Genomic DNA, 21103 nt, shown 5'->3' with positions numbered 1-21103 from the left:
GATGTAAAAAACCAAGACTCTTTTGTTCTGGCTGAGAAATTATTAGAGCTCCTACAAGGTGATGAACGTCTTAAAATGATCCACTCAGAACAGCATTACATTTGTGCTACTATTCTGGATCCACGCTACAAAAAGGCGCTGGCAGGCCAAGCATTCTTTCCTTTTGATGATGAACATGTTTCAAAGTACAAACGTTGGCTAGCCTTGTCAGCCAAGAAGTTTGAAAGAGAACGGCAGAAAATTGAAGGAAATGGCAGTACATCAGCAGGCCATCCCCAGTCAAAACAATCCACTTCTGCACCTGTGGCTGTGGCACAAGTGACCTCTCAGCCGTTAAAGACACCGGCAACCGGATCATCTGCACCAGACACAACAGAAACATTCGAGGCTGAAGAGGATTGGCTAGCTCGGGTATGGTTCTCAAAAGGGCAGAGGCACAGCAACAGCTAAGCAAAGTGGAGGAACCTTGGATGAGGACCTTGAGTCGATGGTGAAGGACTATCTAAATGACTCAACAGAGGTCTATGTTAATGCTGACCCATTGGCGTATTGGCATGGGAAAAAAGAATTTTGGCCAGAGCTCACCAACCTGGCTTTAAACTACTTGTCTTGCCCACTCGCAAGCGTGTCTTCTGAACGTGTTTTCAGTGCTGCTGGTGGCATTGTAACTTCCAAACGGAGCCGCCTCTCGCCCAAAAATGTGGAGAGGTTAACAATGATCAAGATGAATCAGCACCTCATACCACCAGATTTCAGAGTACGAGAAAGCGCGCCGGATGAAGACGAGGTGGCCAGCAACATAGATGAGGGAATTTCTACTCTGTCAGGTGACACTGAGCTCACCCTGCCTGAATTCGCAGAGTATGATGACGAAGCCTTATTCTTATTCCTGGACCGTGATACCGAGCCCTGAAAATGAGACAACGAATCAATAACTTTCTTTTTCGTCCTTATTCACTTTTATTCCTGTGTGTCTGTTATTCTTTGTTGTGCACAGTTAATATATTTCAAACTTTAATCAGATAATCACAAAAACAAGCCCATCAGCAGAACTGTCTTCACTGGTTTGCTAATTGATTTGAAGGTGCCGCAGTCTGCATTCCTCAGGTTCACAATTCAGAAGAACATGCTCCTCTATCCTCCTCCTCCAGACTCCTATTTCCATCAAAGCAAAGGGCTGGTTTACGCCCAATGAAGAAAGACTCAGCACGTGTGGGGGTGCTGTTCTACCTCTTTGCAGGTGAGTTGACGGCTCTGGGACCATTGTTGGGAAGCTCTAATACCGGATAAAAGTGGTTTGGACCAAATCCGAGGCGCAAATTTTTGAGTGTTTTTGCTGACTTGCTTGCCTTTGAGGTGCTCTTAGGGGGGGTTCCGTCTGTTTGTGGGTGAGTTTCGGGGTCTGTCAGCACTGCTGGGACACTCTAATCTTGATTGCATTTGCTTTTCAGGAAATCCGTGGTGGCAACCCCGACTTATAGCCTAGCTACGCAGCGCGTTTGGACCGAAGGCCGAGAAATATTGTAAGTAGGAGATGTTGCTTTTGGCCTGTTTGGGGGTGTTATGCTTTTTGGCGGGTGGGTTGGCGGGTCTTGGGGCATTCCTGGGAAGGTCTAATACCGGGTAGAAGTGGTTGGGACAAAATCCGCGCCGTTTTTTGTTGTTGCTATTTCTGACATTTTGCTCAATGTAGCGTTTTCGGGGGCCTGTTTGGGGGGCTTCCTGGTGTTTGTGGGTGAGTTTCAGGGGTCTGGGAGCACTGCTGGGACACTCTAATCTTGAATTTGATTGCATTTGCTTTTCAGGAAATCCGTGGTGGCAAACCGGACCTATGGCCTAGCTACGCAGCGCGTTTGGACCGAAGGCCGAGAAATATTGCAAGTATGAGATTTTGCTTTTGGGCTGTTTGGGGGTGTTACGCTTCTTGGCGGGTGGGTTGGCGGGTTTTGGGGCATTCCTGGGAAGGTCTAATACCGGGTAGAAGTGATTGGGACAAAATCCAGGCCGATTTTTTTTTGTGCTATTTCTGACATTTTGCTCAATGTAGCGTTTTCGGCGGCCTGTTTGGGGGGCTTCCTGGTGTTTGTGGGTGGGTTTCGGGGTCTAGGCGCACTGCTGGCTATATATACTTTACTTTGCAAGAGGTTTGAAGCAAATCCATGGTGGCAGAGTGGAGTTAGGGCCTAGCTGCAGAGCGCGCGCGGAGTGATTTGGGAAATTTGGAAAAAAATGACTAAGTCCCCATTTTTGTACTTTTGCTCTTTGGCTGTTTGGGGGTCTTCTACTCGTTTTCTCCTGGGTTGACGGCTCTGGGGCCATTGCTGGGAAGCTCTAATACCGGATAATAGTGGTTGGGACAAAATCCACGCCGATTTTTTTGTTGTTGCTATTTCTGACATTTTGCTCAATGTAGCGTTTTCGGGGGCCTGTTTGGGGGGCTTCCTGGTGTGTGTGGGTGAGTTTCGGGGTCTGGGAGCACTGCTGGGACACTCTAATCTTGATTGCATTTGCTTTTCAGGAAATCCGTGGTGGCAAACCGGACCTATGGCCTAGCTACGCAGCGCGTTTGGACCGAAGGCTGAGAAATATTGCAAGTATGAGATTTTGCTTTTGGGCTGTTTGGGGGTGTTATGCTTCTTGGCGGGTGGGTTGGCGGGTCTTGGGGCATTCCTGGGAAGGTCTAATACCGGGTAGAAGTGGTTGGGACAAAATCCAGGCCGATTTTTTTTTGTTGCTATTTCTGATATTTTGCTCAATGTAGCGTTTTCGGGGGCATGTTTGGGGGGCTTCCTGGTGTTTGTGGGTGGGTTTCGGGGTCTGGGCGCACTGCTAGCTATATATACTTTACTTTGCAAGAGGTTTGAAGCAAATCCATGGTGGCAGAGTGGAGTTAGGGCCTAGCTGTAGAGCGCGCGCGGAGTGATTTCGGAAATTTGGAAAAAAATGACAAAGTCCTCATTTTTGTACTTTTGCTCTTTGGCTGTTTGGGGGTCTTCTACTCGTTTTCTCCTGGGTTGACGGCTCTGGGGCCATTGCTGGGAAGCTCTAATACCGGATAAAAGTGGTTGGGACAAAATCCACGCCGTTTTTTTGTTGTTGCTATTTCTGACATTTTGCTCAATGTAGCGTTTTCGGGGGCCTGTTTGGGGGGCTTCCTGGTGTTTGTGGGTGAGTTTCGGGGTCTGGGAGCACTGCTGGGACACTCTAATCTTGATTGCATTTGCTTTTCAGTAAATCCGTGGTGGCAAACCGGACCTTTGGCCTAGCTACGCAGCGTGTTTGGACCAAAGGCCGAGAAATATTGCAAGTATGAGATTTTGCTTTTGGGCTGTTTGGGGGTGTTATGCTTCTTGGCGGGTGGGTTGGCGGGTCTTGGGGCATTCCTGGGAAGGTCTAATACCGGGTAGAAGTGGTTGGGACAAAATCCAGGCCGATTTTTTTGTTGTTGCTATTTCTGACATTTTGGTCATTGTAGCGTTTTCGGGGGCCTGTTTGGGGGGCTTCCTGTTGTTTGTGGGTGGGTTTCGGGGTCTGGGCGCACTGCTGGCTATATATACTTTACTTTGCAAGAGGATTGAAGCAAATCCATGGTGGCAGAGTGGAGTTAGGGCCTAGCTGCAGAGCGCGCGCGGAGTGATTTCGGAAATTTGGAAAAAAATGACCAAGTCCCCATTTTTGTACTTTTGCTCTTTGGCTGTTTGGGGGTCTTCTACTCGTTTTCTCCTGGGTTGACGGCTCTGGGGCCATTGCTGGGAAGCTCCAATACCGGATAAAAGTGGTTGGGACAACATCCACGCCAATTTTTGTTGTTGCTATTTCTGACATTTTGCTCAATGTAGCGTTTTCAGGGGCCTGTTTGGGGGGCTTCCTGGTGTTCGTGGGTGAGTTTCGGGGTCTGGGAGCACTGCTGGGATACTCTAATCTTAATTTGCTTTTCAGGAAATCCGTGGTGGCAAACCGGACCTATGGCCTAGCTACGCAGTGCGTTTGGACCGAAGGCCGAGAAATATTGCAAGTATGAGATTTTGCTTTTGGGCTGTTTGGGGGTGTTATGCTTCTTGGCGGGTCGGTTGGCGGGTCTTGGGGCATTCCTGGGAAGGTCTAATACTGGGTAGAAGTGGTTGGGACAAAATCCTCGCGGAAAAGCCTTTTGGCACTTTTTGTAACTTAGGGTTCGTTAGGGTTAGCCCTAGCAGCAGGATTGCATGTGTTTCGGGGTGTTCTAGATTTTTGCAACTGAGTTCTGGGGTCTTAGAGCACTCGTGAGAATGTGTAATTTTGGTTGCAAGTCATTTGAAGAAAATCCATGGTGGGAAAGGGGGGATTTGGCATAGTTAAAGAAAGCCTTTGCCACTATTCTTAACTTAGGGTTCGTTAGGGTTAGCGGTATTTCTATTGCATGTTTTTGGGTGGGGGGGTTTTTGAGTCTTGGAGCGATGCTGGCTATGGATACTTTTGCTTGGTTGCTTGCAAGTGGTTTGAATGCAATCCACGGTGGGTAAGGGGGTACTTGGGCCTACTTTTACTTTCAAAGTACGTTTTGTCACCAGTTTTCTGCTAGGCCTCGGTTTTTGAGATTTGATTGGGGGTCTTCTACATTTTTGCGACTGGCTTTAGTAAGGGTCTGGGTGGGAGCACTGCTGGGAAGATCTAATTTTGTTCTAAAACACAGTTTACAGGACACCTAGCTTGAGGGGAAAGATCCGCTACATTAATTTGCCCATACTTATTTATCCTTCAAAAGGTGACTCAGACAGAGTACGCACTTTCAAAAATATTGTACTGTCTACTAGGAAAATCAAAGTGTGACTTTTTGCACTCCACAGCCTACATACCTTATATTTATTTATCAGTGGTGTTGTAATATTATATCACTTCCTGTTTTTCGTTGAATAATTACAGCCCGGGTTTCAGTCTGTGCAATGGGGAAAAAAGGATGGAGTCAGGCTTCACTTTAGCGAGCCACAATTCAGCATCAGGCAGGCAGTGGACAGGGTGTCTTCTGGTGACCAACATTGATGGACGAAGCGTCGGCTGCAATGGAGGAGTGCCGCTAATAAGAGGATTTTTTTTCTGCAGGCAACTTACTTACCAAATTCAACAGGACAACTACAACAACATACAGATACAGTATCCTTTGTCTTTTTTTCTGACTGTGACTGCATTTCTTGGATCTCTCTCTGCTTGTAAATTGATCCCTTAACACATCACTTAGTCCACCCCACTATCACATCTGCACCACACATAGTCATTTGTAAGTGCTCCTACGTAATTCGCAAGTCGCAGCACGCCCCAGCCCGTAGAGGACTGGGATGGCCCCAATGATGAAGCATGTCACCAAGGGGCAACCCTGGTGAGTGAGGGGACACCTAGAAAAAGAGCAATTTCTCCTTTTCTATCTACTATACCTTCCAGACCAACCCTATTGAGTGTTGTGAATGGATTTATAGTGACCAGCAAGGCTCCCAGGTATCTGGCAACAGAGACCTTATGTTGAATATAGTTATCAATAATTCCACACACGCCCTGTACTGTCGCATTCTTTCTTCCACAGTTGTCGAAAGTACTACTTACTTTTCACTGACATGCATGCAGTAGTGCATGCACTTTCAAAGATTGATGGATAGGTTTGTACCCAAAGATTTGTTTATGTTCAATTGTTTGTCCATGCTGTGCTTTTTTTACAGGGTGTCTTCTGGTGACCAACATCGATGGACGAAGCATCGGCTGCAATGGAGAAGTGCCGCTAATAAGAGGATTTTTTTTCTGCAGGCAACTTACTTACCAAATTCAACAGGACAACTACAACAACATACAGATACAGTATCCTTTGTCTTTTTCTCTGACTGTGACTGCATTTCTTGGATCTCTCTCTGCTTGTAAATTGATCCCTTAACACATCACTTAGTCCACTCCACTATCACATCTGCACCACACATAGTCATTTGTAAGTGCTCCTACGTAATTCGCAAGTCGCAGCACGCCCCAGCCCGTAGAGGACTGGGATGGCCCCAATGATGAAGCATGTCACCAAGGGGCAACCCTGGTGAGTGAGGGGACACCTAGAAAAAGAGCAATTTCTCCTTTTCTATCTACTATACCTTCCAGACCAACCCCATTGAGTGTTGTGAATGGATTTATAGTGACCAGCAAGGCTCTCAGGTATCTGGCAACAGAGACCTTATGTTGAATATAGTTATCAATTATTCCACACACGCCCTGTACTGTCGCATTCTTTCTTCCACAGTTGTCGAAAGTACTACTTACTTTTCACTGACATGCATGCAGTAGTGCATGCACTTTCAAAGATTGATGGATAGGTTTGTACCCAAAGATTTGTTTATGTTCACAATTGTTTGTCCATGCTGTGCTATTTTTTCTTGTCTCCCAAAACCTTTCCCAAAAACCCCCGTACCCATCCATTTTTCAAACCCTAACCCTCTTCCCCCGGGCTGTGTGGTTTTCATTGATGTGTGACTAAATTACAGCAATAAATCCACACACTTGCTGGGAAAGATAAGGTGATAGCAACAGGCTGGTGAAGAAATCCGAGGATATATTCTTACTCTGCTTGACAAAGACCCATGGCTAATGTCAAAGAACTTCAACCGAATTAGTTATACTTTACCATTTGTTAGGCTACAATGTGGCACTGTTCTAGTGTACTTCTGTCACCTGCTATATTCTCTATTGTACCGTTGTATTGCTCAGGAGGACAAACCAGATTTCATTTTCTTTTTTTTCATAGGCATGCAACTGCCACTGTGTCACACCACTAGTACCACCGCTATGAGGAAATTTTATCCACCCAGGATTGCCAACCTTATTCGCTGTTTCCCGTGGAGCCAGCCCTGGGCCTAGCCCTACTTGCAAACAGAAATTACAGGTAAAATAGGCGTTTGGTTGGAGGTAGTATAATGGAGTATTAGGAGAGACGAGAGATTGGATTGACGGTAGTACTACTAAAGTCCTAGGACTATTCAGGAAAACAAACTTACTGTTAAACCCCCACCCACCAGACTCAAAAGCAGTAAAAAACAGGTATGGTCAGATAAAGTTTCAAAAAGTATATTTTTATAGCCCTAACAAAAGAATCTCCCGCAAGACCCTCCCTAACCCCAACGATTGTCCTTCAAAAGTCCCCAAAAAACCCAACTCCCAATTCCCACCCCCCAAAAGTCTCTAAAAAAGGGGCAAGGGACACTATGGCAGGGTGCTGTTGGATTTAGCAGCCAGGGCATCATGCTCCTTGCGGAGGGTGGCAAGTTCGAAGCGGAGGCCCTCCACCAAGTTCTTATGGTTATGGACCTCCTGCTCCAGGTAGGATCGTCTGAGGGATAAGGGGCGCCGGTGTGCCTTGCAAATCCTGTGAGGGGCAGCTGCTTTCTTTGCTGCTCGGCGGTGGCGTTTGGCTTTGGTAGCCCGGCTCCGTACCGCTGGAGCACTGCGCTGGCTGGCAGCCCGCACGGAGGAGGATGCAACTGTCCCAGTGGACGTTGTTGTTGTACCAGACTGCGTCTCCTCCTCCTCCAGGGCCACCAGCCGCCGATATTCAGCGACAGTGGCATCCAGCCTCCGTTGCCGGGCCATTCGAGCCAGCTCCTTCCTCCTTGATGGTGTCTTGGATTTGGAAGGAGCAACTACATGAAAAAAGAAAGACATAGTCTGTAACCAATGCTCCTTAAGATTAACACAAAATGATTGAGCAGAAAGTTGTCACAGTACAAGTAGCAAATTGAACGCACAGTACATAACTATTGAGGACAGTATCTATGTAACCTCCGACTTCTTCATCCTTGCTCTAACATTAGTGGGAGTTTAAGGAACAAATTCTACGAGCACTATGGACTTCCATTACAGTCGACTATGACAGTACACCACTCTTATTCTTCTTCTTCTCTCTTGTTTGGGAAAATTGGTACGTTATCTTATGCAAGCCGGCATAATGCCAGCGCAGTGAACTTGCACCCGAGAAAAACAGACGCACACCATGGTGAGTGAGACAGACTTGCGTTACTGTACCGGTCCAGTACATGCAGGTGGTGAAGCTCTTACTTTTCTATTACGGGTAGCACTGAGAATACTCTGTTAAAAGGGCTACTGCTTAATTAATTTAGCTTTCACCCTACAGTGCAAATGAGTATTAGAAAAGGAAAATGAAGAAGCTAAATTATCTGATTATCTATCACTTCACATGGGATGTATTTGATGACATATGGGATGACTTTAGGTGCTTTGCTTATTATTGAGTGAACAGTGATACCCCCACACATGAATGACATACTACTACTAAACTAAAGTTATTAAGAGAGGTAGGGAGTGTCCACCGTAATAATCGGATATATGTTGTGCTTGTAGTTACAATACAAACTACTGCTACTATTCATGGTAGTATTTGGACAACGTTACAACTTCTTTTCCTTGCCTTTCCTACACTGGAACGGACGTGCGGGTGCGGTGTTACATGCTCTTCAAAGTAACACTTAGTTCATCCAGTGACCGTCTACTCTCTCTAGATACACATATGCTATCTAAGAGTCAGATAGTACCTTGAATGATCCAGGCATCCATCCATTCAAAGTATATGCACACATACAGTTTCTGTCTCACCCACCCAGGCTGTTCTCCTTCCACCCATCCTTGCTTCATCATTCACCCAGCCATGCACCATGCCATATTCTTTCCTTCCCAGCCACCTCGGGGACCAAGCAAACACATATCATTCTTCTTTGCCAGTCATCATTACATTTCTCGTCCTTCCACACTTACTTATACCCTTCTTTCGCGTTTCGTTCATCCCATCCATCAAGTTCACCTCAGATCTGATTGGGATTCTTCTCGCCAAAAACTTCACAGCTAAGTCGAAGTACATTTAGAGGAGGCTACTACCTGGTTTATTTATAATACACCCGTGCAGAAAGCACACTCTGCAGTCTTCAATCTCAATGACTAAGGAATGTATAGCTTACCTCTGCCCACCACCACCGTGTGAACCCTCACAGGCATGTCCTTGTCCGGCACTTGCACCGCCTCCTCCCCAGAGTTGTCCTCCTAGTCCAATGCCACCACCACCTCCGCGCTGGCCCCGTCTCCAGATGTTCCACCTACAAAGTACATTTAATAATGTTAGAATACACCACTCACTACTATATAATATTTGGTCTAGGAGGAAGAAAGAAATGTGAAATAAACAGTATACAATTTAATAATTTATGACTGTGTACTCTAAAGTAAAAATGTCCCTTTTTCCAGGGAAGGCTGTTGTCTTGCTGCACTTTTTGGCACAACTGATGAATGTTTGCTTTTTACTTTTTAACACGCAACACTTTTTCTCCTAACAGACAGAAGCTTGACTTCTAAGAACACGAGCAGGATCAAGTTCAAACCAGGTGAGAGCTCGGCTCGACCACAAGAAATGTGTTCAATTAATCGTCAGCACTAAGCACTTTTCCACTTTCAGTTACACGTTCACTTTTATGACAAACTTGATTTTAATAAATGGGTTTACTTTTAATAAAGCTTTTAAACTTAAATGGACTCTGTGGTTTTTGGTCCTCCAGACTAGAGTGGATGAGCTAAAGGTTTTGGAATTTTTGCAAGCATGAGTCCGTGCCTCTGCCATCGGTGACTTTGGGAGCTAAATGACTGTGCCACACTATCTAGTCAGTAAGGAGATTGCGGGTTCAACTACAAAGTCTGTTATCACTGAGGTATGTGGAAAGTCTAACAGCACCTATTATAATTGATAAACTAAGCAACGCATTATTTAGTGTCCATAGTTCTGTTTGTGCAGATTTGTCCCTGCAACAGTAGTAGAATGGATTGTCCTCCTATCCAAACCAAAAGTAAAGTAGTATCTTATTCTTTCTTGGTGGTCATTCACCTTTTTATTGTTGGCAATGGTCAAAGCATAAACATTTAGAATACTTGAAAAGACATTATGGACAATCCCAGAGGACTGCACTCAGTGCATATAGAGCTATTGCTGACTAGAATGGGAGTCCAACGGAAATGCCAAATGTGCAATCTTAGTTAGCTACACAGACAGACTAATAAGAATAATCTAGTAATACCACATGGAGTCATAGTCGAGGCAGGATAAGAATTTAGATCCTGTCTACAAGAAGATCAAAGACGATTTAGAAAAAATCGAATGAGGAACGCTAGGAAAAAATAAGTACTCTATATTAAAATTAAAACTTACTGGGGCCAGCAAAGGAGCCCTCGCCTGCCCGGTCCTGGCCTGCATCGTCAACAGCACCCTCCTCCTCCTCCTCCTGTGTCCTCCTCTTGCCCCTGGGGGAAGCTGATGTACAACATGAAAGAAAGAAAAACAGAAAACATGGATGATATTTCTCAACCAAATCAAACATTTCAAAAGAACTAACAAAATATTTTTGCGAAATAGCAAATAGGGAACGACTCCACGGGATATATTATTGACCAATCTCATGTGGTCGACTACGTTATTACTTTAGTATTGCTTGATTTGCGGACCGTCGAATTGGAAACTACCCTATGTAACTCACTAAACAAAGTACTAAAAAGGTTTGCCTAGGATTGGCAGGCAGCAGTCCGCAGCACGCAAAGTGACAGCCAAAGTCCATCGTGATTGAAGATCAGCGACAACACTAAAGTTTCCTACTACATTAACCAGTCATTAAAATACTCAAACTATTAATCCACCACCACTATTTCTTCTTATCGCCATGTGTACAAAGGAAGGACTGGACTTGAGTCTGTAGGGGCTGATTTAGAAGCCCCTTGCTGCTCTTTTGCTCCATTGTTGCGTGACTTTTGTGACGCAGCGACAGCACAAAAGAGGCGCAATGGGAGATGCATCACGTTGTAAAGCCCTGCGCCAATAGGGGGCGTTCCGGCGCAAGGGAGGGCGTTCCTGCGCAGGAACGCATCCTAAAAGTGGCTGAGGGAAATCTACAAGATTTCAATCACTCACTTTGAGGACAATGATGCGTGACTCAAACCCTGCGCCTGCTTGAAGCAGACGTACGGCTTGACGCAGCATTGGGGAGATAGGGCACCCCAGAGCATTGATGGAGCTGCACCATCGTTGCGATGCAACTCCAGCAATGCGCCGCCTTTACGGCACAGATGCGTAATGCTTTGGTGACGTTTTGGGCCCAGGGTGCGCCGCATTGTAAATACGGCGCACCATGGGTGATGGTGGCGTGACGCACAATTACTGGCGCATCCCTGCTACTTTGCAGGGATGCGCCGGTAATTAAAAATCAGAACCTTAGTGTGTAGCATTACGCATTTCTTTAAACTACACTCATACATAATTTCACAGGCCAATGAAATGAACACAAAATCTAAAACAAATAAGCATAGTAGCAACACTACTGAGAAGAAGGAGAGCAGTGTACCTGAAATGCACACAAGATTTTGAAATATAATTTCCCTACAATGTAATAAGCAGCATTATTGCTCTTGGTAAAAAACAAAAATTTGCAATATAATAACACAGCAGGAGAAAACATAGTAGTAAAGACATAGCTACTACTACTCACCAAGCCCGGGGATCTCAAGGCCAAGGAGGTCGAGCAGATCTCGCTCACGGGTCAGGACATCCGTCCAGCGGTGGGTGGCCTGGTTGTAGGTGCGCCAGACCCGAGAGTGGTGGTAAATGGCCTGGCACACCTTCTCCCACTGCTTCCGGCGCTCCCGGACCCCGTACCCGGCACTGATCTTACCGCCTCCCATGACGGTCCTGGGGAGGCGGCGCTGAACATAAAAAATGAGTTGGCCCACCTCCTCCGGGGTAAAGATCTCCCTGGGTACGACCTCCTCCCCCCTCAAACGCCCGCACGGGAGCCGGACACGGGGTGCGGGACCCTTCCCCTTCTCGGGATGCTTCCCGGCTCCCTTCACCATCGTCTGGGCGGAAAGGAATAAAGAAAATAGAATAGGGAAGAGAAGAAAAGAAAAGAGTTTAAAAAAGTAGTTTAAAATTAACCAAAAGTAGCAGTAAACACAAAAATATAGGGCTAGAAAAATAGAGGGATAGATAATAAGTAAAATAGATCAAAAAAAACTTCAAACAAGCAAAGGATGGCAGAGATTGACAGAGGATACAAAGACCATGCCCAGAACCATAGCAATGAATGAGAAACAAGATGGCCGCGCCCGTTCCCGACCGCGTGGGTAAGTTCGCGCGAGATTTTCCTTGCGAACACGCGCGAAACTGTACTGGCAAGCCGCAGACTTTGCGAGATTACACTTCGCGCCCGGAAACGGAAATACGTCAGGCAAACAAGATGGCCGCGCCCTTGAACGACCGCGAGGGTAACTTCGCGCCTTGCGCTACGAGCGGCTCGCAAAAACGCACAAAACCTTGCCAACTAACACGCCGCAAAAAAACAAATTGCATATTCGCACAGATTTGCGGCTTCCGAATCCGATCTCGCTCGTGTTCGCGCCCCGCGAACCCCGCGAAATTGCAGAAAAACGAGTTTTTCAAAACTGAAAGCACTCGGCAGGGGCAAGAGTTCAAACTCATCATTAGTAACAATTCCCTGTAGTGCTTCCTGACTGGGGCCCCTCCAGGATTCAGTTGCTAGTTGCAACAATTGTATGACCCTGCTCTGACCCTCACAGCAGGCTCATAGAATAGCTACAAGTAGGCCACAAAGGTCATGGGGGAAAAAAATGCACTGCAACAGAAAGCAAAATTACAGATAAGGAAGCAGGTGCCAGACTGGAATTTTAAAACAGTGACACATTAATAAACTAACCCCAAATTAATTCATGTCAGTTGAAGCAGGGCTGGTGTGCTTGCTTTTCCCGACCCATAATCTACAGTAATGATGAACCAGAGGGTGGCATTGATGTAACAGAGGGTTGCAGTGGTGAAACAGAGGGTGCTGGGAACCTGTGATGATGAACCAGACGTAGAAACAACATAATCGCGACCGTTGCGTGCCGAAATGTAAGTTCGCAATTGCGAACTGGTACGAAACCCTCGCAAACTGGCAGAAATCCTTGCGAACACAAAAAAAAATCCGCAAATTCGCAAGAATTCGCGGATTTTGCAGATTGCGAGTTCGCAAATCCGCAAAATTCGCGAACGCGAGATTCGCAAAATTCGCCCATGCTTAAAAATAATATACTAGCAAGGGAGGGTAAGATTTAGGTGCAATTTAGCCTTCTTCCCTCTAGCATTTTAACATGCTTTCTCCCTTTGTATTTTATGGACTAGTAACTATGCTGATTACTTTGTTTCTGTTAATATGGTTGCTTGTATTAGCTAATATACTGTGCTTGAGAACACTGCAGTAGAAAATAAACATTTCAAATGTGCATGTGTATTCATTTACTCCTCGTTCTGGATTGATATGGTGGTATAACGAAAGAGTGTTCATGTGCCCCACGTTACCTGAGGTGTTCCAAGTCCATGTTCTGGTTTGTCTAAACATTGGGCGTGTGTAAGAACCAATGAGACACTGTTGCTAGCCTGGTAGGGGATTTTGGGTACTATGGTCAGTTTTGGCACACCCTAATTCACTGAGGTTCCAAGTCTCTATGTGCAGTTCTGTGTGAAAACAGGATCCCTGCTACACTATGACGTGTGGGAACTGGGCCATCTGAAAAAATTCTGTCTTTGTCTTATGCCGTTCCGTCTGTGTGCTCGGGAACCGGATGTGCAGGCAACAAAGTGCCTGTACATGTGGTAGTATTGCATGCACCCTTGGTGTCTGGTGCTCCAGGATTGGGTGCAGGTCACGTATCAGGTCTAGGATGGTGGTGGGGGAAGCCTGTACCTCTCATGGATTTCTGCCTCTGTGAGTTGGAATAGTGTGATGCGCAATCTGTATACGTGTTCCTGTCATCTCCAGATCCTCAGTAATGCAGCGTGCATCCACATCTGCCTTGCAATGACATTGAGGGCCGCCATTGTGCTCACGCAGATGCATTCTGGGGCTGTTTATATGCAGCACACCTGGCTACCACCTGCTTTGAGTCAGTGTTAATTTGCAACTCTAAATTAGCGATTTTTCAGAAAATCGGTATTTGCGATTTTATATACAATGGTTTGTGACTTTATTTTGCAATTCCTTATTTAGCGACTCGCAAAATTGTCAGTTGGTGTGGCATATTTGCTAAATAAAAAATCGCTAACTGTTTTCCTTTATTTTTAGAGATTATTCATTTAGCAATTCGTTTTTTCCCGCTCTATATTTCCCATGGGTTTTTTGCGATCCCAAATGTGGAAATTCTGCTAATTTCTGCGTTTGCGATCGCTATTTATCTACCTACATCCGGCCCTTAGTTTGCTAAAATATCAAATTTTTAAAATGTCTTAAAAGTAATATAAAACTAATGAAGTAATACATATAATTGAGTAAAACATACTTAAAAATAATCACAAAGGTTAAAATGATTTAATAATAAATGTAATGTTAAAAAAATAAACATGCATTTTTTATATATATATTAACTTAATAATATAAAAAAATGAATAATTTTAATTACAAAATGTTAAAAACATAATTTAAAATATAATTACATATATATAAATAAACCTATAATATATATATAAAAAATAATTATATATAATAAGTTAAAAGATTAAAATATATATATTTTTTTTTAAATAATATTTTACAATATATTAAATATAACAATACTGAAAACGTTACATAGCGTAGGGGATAAAATTACTATTCCCACTCCAGCGAGTGGTACAGTAGGGAAAGTGTTGAATAGTGGGTGGATAAAAACTACTATTCCCACTCCAGCGAGTGGCCCGGTAGAGAAAATGTTGGATAGCAGGTGGGTAAAAATTAATAATCCCACTCCAGCGAGTGCACAGTAGGGAAAGTGTTGGATAGCAGGTGGGAATAATTTAATATTCCCACTCCACCAAGTGTAACAGTAGGAACGTGTTGGGTAGCGTTGGGGAATTATTTAGGGTATCAGAACAATGGTCCTACAAGGGGACTTGGAGACCCCTTTACTTTTCATCCTTATCGACTGGACCAGGTTTCTCCAACGAGCAGCTCGTGAGCTACTGGTAGGTAAGTAGGTCTTCCATCTGCAGCCCAGCCTTCGAAAATAGAAGCTTTTTCTTGGTTGAACTAATAATGTATACTAACATTGAGAGTGTATATTCTAGATGAAAATCTGTATTTTTTCAGAACGTGTAATCTGTTTGGAGAAAAACTGCTGAATTTCAAAAATATTTTTTAAATTGTTAGTTGACTGATAAATTCTGAAGTGTTGTGAAGGCGTATTACTAATAATATTACCTTGCTGCCAGGGGCATTGCAGCTCGGGCTGCTATGTATTACTCATAAATAAGGCCTTTGAAATTGACAAAGCCTTTTTGCACTACTGCTGGCAAACCCGTCTGATGCACTGAGCCTGAGGTGATAACTAAGAGCAATCTTGCCTATGGTGGCCACTAATGTAATCTTGTTTGATGTAGTCACTGTTATACCATAACTAATAGTAGCAGAGTGATTTTCATTAGACATAAGTAGCTCATATTACAGAAAAGGTTGTCGACCCCTGGTCAGGACAGTCACTTACTGTGTCCTGGGCTGGTTACGCACGACCTGGTGATATAGGTGGGAAGTAAGTTTCAAAACAGTTAAATGGGTCAAGTAGAAATATTAAAATGCGCTACATAACTTGCCTCAGCCTGCAGATGTTGAAACAGTTGCGATAAATATGTGGTTAGCATTCCGTAATCCTGCTTGAGTTACAATGTGATTATTAGCCATGGCAACCCAAGAAGCGTTCCTCAGAAGTAGTAATACAAAGGACTGCATTGTACTTCAGGAGCAAGGCGGAATGAGAGGCATACGAGTGACACCAAGGTCAGAGGCAAGCACCGGGTGCAGAGAGCTAAAGGTGAGAAAGCAGATTTAGTGGCAAAAATGCTAAAACAAGGTAAAAGAAGTCACTGTAAAAAAAAACAGTCACAAAAATGTAGCATGTTGTGCAATGATCAGATAAAACGCATGCTTGAAGGAAACAAGTATTACCAAAAAAAACATGCAGTGCTTCTTGGGACACGAACGCAGAGCCGTTTTTGGAAGGGTTTCCTAAAACATGTTTTCGCAACACACTCTTAGAAACTGAAGAGTAAGTCTCACTTAAGGAAGGCATGATCCGGGATAATAATAACAGATGGTAATAGCAACTTGAGAAACACAGATACCACAGGCTTTGGTTTTTCCCGGTGTGGTATTTACCTTCCTTCCCCCTCTGGCGTCTGCAGGACAGAAGAGGTAATTACATGAAATACACCATTTCTTCATCCCATTCCGAGCTGAAAAGCTCCTTAAGGTATATTATTTAGGTTCAACAAACTGTGGCAAACAAGGCCTCCACGTATCTTTTCTTGAATGAATGTCGATTATGGAGCACATTTTGGGCATTTTTTTTATTCTGTTAAAAAAGTCATAACAAGCTCGGACGAAGGACTGATCGCAATCACATTGTAGACAACTGTCGAGAGGTTCAACAATAGCTGTCCTGCATGACTCTTTAGCTGATAATGGGAATGCAAGATTGAGGATGGCTGCTGCCCATAGAGGAACAAAAAGAAAAGCCCCACACTTTGGCCCAGATTTACTAACATTTTGCATCACGGTTGTGTCACCTTTTGGGCACGACCACAACATAAAATGCTAGCTTGAGATTCATAAAGCAACGGAGCGGCTCATTTGCGTCGCTTGCACGACTTTGTAAAAAAAAGAAATGGCAATACACTGGTTTGGGTAGTCATTTCATTGGTAAAGCATGGGCCTTCACAAAGGAAGCAGTCCAAAAGCACACCATGGTGGAAGGGCAAGGTCTGCAAATCCCAGAAGCTTCTATGAGAACTGAAACTCTATCCAACCAGTGGCACTGATTGCCGCCAGTGAACTGCTGCTTTAATGCTGAGTGCTGTACACGTGCTCTGGAGTTGCGTTCTGGGAAAGGTATGATGTGCACAGACCGACACGGGGGTGGATCTAGCGTGGTTGTTTCTGAAAATGGAGCTGCTCCATAACCATTTCTCTAAAGTTAGAACTAATCCTAATGCATATCTGAATCTCTGCTACCCTGCACTGACCTTTGGCTGATCTTGAATTGAAGCCTCCAGACAGCCCAAGAGTCTGTAGTTGTGGACATAGTGCACCAAGAAACCATCTATTTCTCACTAGTGGCTGGTGGAGGACTGCCCATCACCTTGGTGTTAATGGCCCAGTGAACCATCACATTCACTGCAGCCTTCTGTGGTGATAGGGTCAAACCATGTCGTTCCACCAGCGTTTCATCTTTCAATGGTCAATAAAAAATGAGTGCCAATAAGCCCCACAAGACAAACATGCACTTTGCAAATGGATATGTTATATTGCGTTAAAAAAGTGTGCTCTTTAATTCCGGTTGACCTGAGTGGTGACTGTGCCTAGTGAGCATACTCATCACACTGGAGTTGGCGGTCCCTGCAGTCCTGCACAATACCATCCCTGGGAGGAGAAAGTCATGGCCCTGCTACCACCGGTGGGAGTTCACGGAATCGAAGGAGCTGTGGAGCCTGGTGAGTATACAAACAACTCATGTAACATGGGGGGACTAACAGCAGTGCCTAACAGTAGGGGGTGGTGTGGGGGTGTGTGGCTCTGACTCCCAGCATTGTCTAACAGTATGGGGGTGGTGTGGGGGGTGTGGCTCTGACTCCCAGCAGTGCCTAACAGTATGGGGGTGGTGTGGGGGTGTGGCTATGACTCCCAGCAGAGCCTAACAGTATGGGGTGGTGTGGGGTGTGTGGCTATGACTCCCAGCAGTGCCTAACAGTATAGGGGTGGTGTGGGGGGGGGTGGCTATGACTCCCAGCTCAATGCACAGGGAGTGGGAAAGTACTGACAAGATAGCTGGCACTGGGCCCTGGTGTAGGTAGCAAAAGGACCTCCTGTGACCAGTGCAAACACTAACACCAGGACAAGGTCAGATATCCTGCACAGGAACTCACAACCACTATCATGGCAGCAAGCTTCATGGGGGGACAGACACACCACGAGGGACGCCCACTTGCAAATCACACTCAAACTAATAGCATGGCCTGTCACACACACCCCTTACAGAAACTGAGCCCCTGGGGACAGACAATGGAGTGCACCACTGTCACAATCGTCATGTAACACAACCTTAAAAATACTGATCTGATGACGCATTCAAGCAAATAAACCACAGTGCTGAATCACAAGTCCATTGTGCCTCTCACACAATGCTGTTGCCACAGCATTGTGATGCTGTGGATGCACTCAAGTAGCACCATGGACCTGGGTATTGACAAGGTAATACATCTTGGAGAAGTGCCACGTTCTAAAGCCCTGTGCCTGAAGTGGGTGTACTGGTCTTGGGGGGTTGGCAGTGGGTTTCCGTCACGGCACAGCAACACCTCTCAAAGTTGCTGAATGAAATCAGCAAAATTCCACTCAGTCTCCATCATAAACATGCTGTATTAAAACCCTGTGCATGCTTGAACCAGGCATAAGGATTGACACTGCATTGTGCAGATTGGGCCACACAGAGCACAGCTGGATCTGTGTGGTGCTGGTGACACAAGCCACAGCAATGGCTGTGCCAGTCATTGTAAACAGTACCCAACATGTCAAGCACCCCTGAGCACATGTCAATCTCATCCCACAACATACCCATACACAAGTGAACAATGTCAACAATCCAAAGCAGGTGGAACAGTGCTAATGACAATGGATACAAAATAAAATATGGATGTTGCATGATAGTGCATTAACAGTGTTTGTCTCTCACACCCACAGGGGAACGTGTGGAAACTACCCCTAACCAGGAGGGAAATGGATCCCAGTCCCAGGCTCAGCACGGCCCTGACCCCACCGACAGCGAGGCCTCTCAACACACTGTGGATGACCCCAACCGACCTGGCCCCTCTGGATCCCAAACCCGTGCAGCAGCTGGAACAGATACATCTGTGCCAACCACCACACCCATTCCAGCCACATCCCAGCAGACAGCTCGGAGCCCTGCCCATAATCCACAACAGAGCCATGACAATGAGGAACATGGTTCGCTGGGCAACCAGGAGGTGGCGGACGACACCTCCACTGCCAGCACTCATGGGTCCCGTCGACATGATGTGCCCACAAATGCGGGCCGGGCTCATGTGGGCAGGGGTGGTGGGAGTGGCGCAAGGCGAAGGCGAGAACCTGACCAGCCAGCTGCAGGGCCCGGTATGGCAGAACTCAGAGACAACATGGATGTATACCGGTGGGACACCAGGGTGTTCAGCCTGGTAGTGGAGGCCTTCAACAAAATGACAAATCAGCAGGCCCAGCTACATGCCAGTCAAGAATGACACCAGGGACGGATGGAGGCAAGACTGGATGAGCTCATGACGGTGCATAGGGAAATTAACTAATCACTCCGTCTGATCGCTGTCAACATGCAGCACCCTCCCTGTGTCACAAGGCCAGAAACATCTAGGCAAAGACCAACAAGAGGAACAGGGAGGGAGGAGGAGGAGGAATTGTCAGACGGAGCATCCCAGGCATCGTCAAGGCCTGCACGTGAGGGTCCCCCAAGGAAGGTGGGTCGTCCACGGACAAGACGTTGAGAGGCATAGGGCCATGCACAACTCCCCGGTCACCTGGTCTGGCATCTTGCCTTTGTGTGCAACAGCATCACCTTATTGACTTTCAGACTCTCCCACATGGACTTGCTGGTCGCAGTGTGCCCAATGATGCCAAGCACTGGGGCCTGGACTCAGTTGACTCATACTGTAAGGCATCACATTGCCCGCTTTGAACTTTGTATTCCCCCCTTGTTGTACAGCACCTACTCACGTTACATGCAAAAGAGTCCAAAATAAATCTAACTAGCACAATATGCATTGATGTATTCGTATGTACTCAGATTCAAATACATTCGTGAGGTGATATGTCTTCAAATGCCACAGTCTCCTGCAAACTCTAGCCATCCACACACTGGGATCTGAGTCCGGCTGTGTTCACACATAGGTCACAAGATTTCCAACACTACATACATGGATGGCAATACTCACCTGTGATGGTTACTAACTGCAGAAGGTGGGGTTTGCTTGAAATACTGCAATGACAGACAGTCATAGAAGAGTGTGTGAGGTGTCAAGAGCATGGCTAATATGTAGGTGTCCACGGAGGGAGCAGCATGGTCTGTTTAATGAGGTATGAGAACTATCAGCCACATGCTGTTGTACTGTGGATGTGAAGATTGTTGGCCTGGCCAAGGGTGGCAAGACGGACTGTGGGCAACGGGGTGTTGGATGGTAGACGTCCATATCATTTATTTTGCCAGGGTCTGTGGAGTGCCGACTGAGTGTGGCTGAGGAGTATGAAGGTGAACCTGCAGTTGACTGTGGGACCATTGTAGGTATCTCAGGCGGATGGTCATGTGGCAGTAGCAGGGGATGTTGAGGATGAGGTGTGTGCATGCACCCTGGATTTCAACAAGTACTCCTGGAGTCAGGTTCTTGTTCCTGTGTAGAGGTTGCTGCTGTAGTTGGGCTGGCTGGTGTTGTGGACGGCAACCAGGCTGAACACCACCTTGCAAACAGACATCGCCATAGCCATACCAGAAGGCTATGACATCTCCCGCATACACTGCACCTACAGAGTGGTAGGAGGAATTGCCATCATCCACATTAACACTCCCAGAGTCACTACCAACACCAACGACACCCTCCCCACCGCCTAGCACATGCACTTACAGATCTACACCGACACTAACACCACCCTCAGAGGAACACTCATCTACAGACCACCTGGAGTCCTACCACTATTCATCAACTCAATCGCTCACCTCATCAGCACGCACGCCCTCGCCTACACGGATTACATCCTCCTTAGGGAAATTAACTTCCACCGTCAAAACAACAATGACGCAAACTCCACCACCCTGATGGACAACCATGCCAACCTTGGATTACAACAACTCGTGACGACCCACACCCACACCGCTAGACACACACGGGACCCCATCTTCTCAGAAACTCCACACGTCTCATTCAACCACACCACCTAACACCACTGGACAGACCACAGAAGAGTCCACTTCACCTTCAGGAAACCCA

General features: G+C 45.9%; 1 pseudogene; it reads left to right on the top strand.

Moving 5' to 3' along the window:
* LOC147701390 (uncharacterized) overlaps positions 1-19732 on the top strand; it is a 72037-nt pseudogene extending 52305 nt beyond the window's left edge.
* The last annotated feature ends 1371 nt before the right edge of the window (positions 19733-21103 follow it).

Source organism: Lissotriton vulgaris, chromosome 7 (assembly GCF_964263255.1).
Source record: "Lissotriton vulgaris chromosome 7, aLisVul1.2, whole genome shotgun sequence".
Lineage (NCBI taxonomy): Eukaryota > Metazoa > Chordata > Amphibia > Caudata > Salamandridae > Lissotriton > Lissotriton vulgaris.
The sequence above is the reverse complement of the archived record's forward strand: the minus strand, read 5'-3'. Positions and strand labels throughout refer to the sequence as shown.